Source organism: Meleagris gallopavo, chromosome 2, assembly GCF_000146605.3.
Source record: "Meleagris gallopavo isolate NT-WF06-2002-E0010 breed Aviagen turkey brand Nicholas breeding stock chromosome 2, Turkey_5.1, whole genome shotgun sequence".
Classification (NCBI taxonomy): domain Eukaryota; kingdom Metazoa; phylum Chordata; class Aves; order Galliformes; family Phasianidae; genus Meleagris; species Meleagris gallopavo.
In genome coordinates this window covers 79,186,974-79,189,083 of record NC_015012.2, presented here as the reverse complement: position 1 = coordinate 79,189,083, position 2,110 = coordinate 79,186,974, and the positions used below count along the sequence as shown (strand labels likewise).

Sequence of the window (2,110 nt, the reverse complement as noted above, 5' to 3'; positions counted from 1 at the left end):
ACAATACAAAGAAGTAAATACAGACACAATCATCCCTTTCCATTTGCCAAACCAGGACTCCAACCACCCAGTGAGGGGATTATCTATTCCTGAGTTTTTCGGCTAATTCGCGAGCAAGAGTAGTAAGCCCTTGTCTGCTCTAGTTATTGTGCCATCCGGGGCTGTGTTATTTGGGATAAAAGTACAGCAATGGGTGCCCAACATTACACACACCCCCTTTTTCTGCTAATATCAAGTCTAAGGCGATCCTATTCTCCCAGGCCATCCTGCTTGCAGCATCCAATTGTTCTGCAATTCCCTTTATTGCCTCCCTTGTATAGTTTATAAATCTCTGCTGATTGTAATAGATATAGTTTATCCAATCCACAGTTTTGTTAACTGTCACCCACCAGAAAAGAGACTCACATCCTGCAGCAATTTGATTTCTAGCCTTAAATTCATCAGGGACCCCTCTGGGCACCCCAATTGAGTCTATACTTATTGTATCATCATCGAATGGGATTCCTAAGCTCCTTCTGTCCCTTTGGTGAATGTGTGATAGATCCTTCTCGAATGCCAGAGTGAACGGTATTGCCAGGTGAACAAGTGCACAGGTACCTCCCCAGTTAGATGGGAGGATGGACCATAAGGTCTCCCCACCGCAATACCACCAGAGATCCGCTCTAGGGATTCTCAGCCTTGAAGAGTTTCCTGCCAAATTTTTCGTAACATCCAAAGTTTCACTGCATAGTGAGAAATTCCCTACAGACCTGGTAGCCCTCACATCCTGCCTTGAGAGACAGGCTGTATGGTTACCTATGGCCATAGAGAATGCAGGAGGGATCTCAGCATCCATCTCCGATATCGGGGGAAACAGCAGGGAGAGCGATTTACAGGCTTCATTTCCCCAGGCGCTCTTTTCCTGGTACAAGGCGACCATACATTGCATCCCTTGGGGATCCTGGGTCCACCCCAGAGGAAGGGGTGCAACCTGAGCTACAGGCCGTCCCGATGCACAAGCATAGCAGTTGCTAGGGCTGAGACTCTGGACAGGATATTTAATCCATTCTACCCAGGCATTCACATCCCTGTACCCTGTCTCAATTTCAAATGTTTGTCTGAGATCTTTTATTTCCGTAATTACTACAGCATCAGAACCTTTAGAAGGAATTTTCTCCGCCTTGTCCCTATTCAGGAACTTTTGGGTATGATCAGGCAGTGAATCCCATACCGCTATCCTGAATCTAGCTACTGGCTCCTTTCCCCGAATGTTTATTCCAGTGCCAAAAGGGATGTTAACAAGGCTGTCGGCCTTGCTGATTGTTATTGTCACCGGATTACACTGCAAGGCCTGGCAGTTTGGCCGGGCAATTCCCTTAAACATACTAATCCGTTCTTTTAGGGTGTGTGATTGCAACGTATCAAGTACCCTTGGGGTGTATGTCCAGCCTTGATAGGCAGTCGTCCACCATACATCATTCCATCCCTCACAAGGAGATTTCCTATTCATGCCTAACTCAGGACACAGGTATTTCTCTTCACGACTCAGTTGTTGTTGGGCACTTCAGCCCCCGCAGGCTGTCACACTGCAAGCATCGAACGTGACGGTCTGAGGTGTTTCTTTCTTTGTTACATTCATCCACATTTTAACGGGGTATCCTCCCGTCCCCCTCTGCAGGTCATCCCTTTCCCAAGCAATCAGTTGACTAAAACATTCTTTGAAAGTGATTACTGCCACAAAAACTACTAATTGGTTTCTTCCTATCATCATTATTAACTCCTAAGTACCTTGTGCTATTCTTATAGGATATACTTCACCAGAAATATAAATATATCCTAGATAGCTCACCACCTGTACTAGAAAATTACAGATTGATTTATTCACAGTTTCTTTCTGATTTTTATCTTTAGAGGATCTTCCATAGCAACAGTTTCCCACACTTCAGGGTTAGTGGAGGGTTTGACTCGAGTGTAGTGAGTCCGACCTTTCTCAGCCATCCTGACAGCTGTTTCTGTTCTCAGAAGTACTTGGAACGGTCCTTCCCAGTCGGGTTGCAGCTTTGCCTCCTTCCAGGTCTGGATGAGGACCCAGTCTCCAGGCTGGAATGGATGAATCGGGAATTCCAGAGGT

General features: G+C 46.0%; 1 pseudogene; it reads right to left on the bottom strand.

The window, feature by feature from the left end:
- Positions 1-1,489, bottom strand: part of LOC109366372 — a 153,382-nt pseudogene extending 151,893 nt beyond the window's left edge.
- Positions 1,490-2,110: the final 621 nt, after the last annotated feature.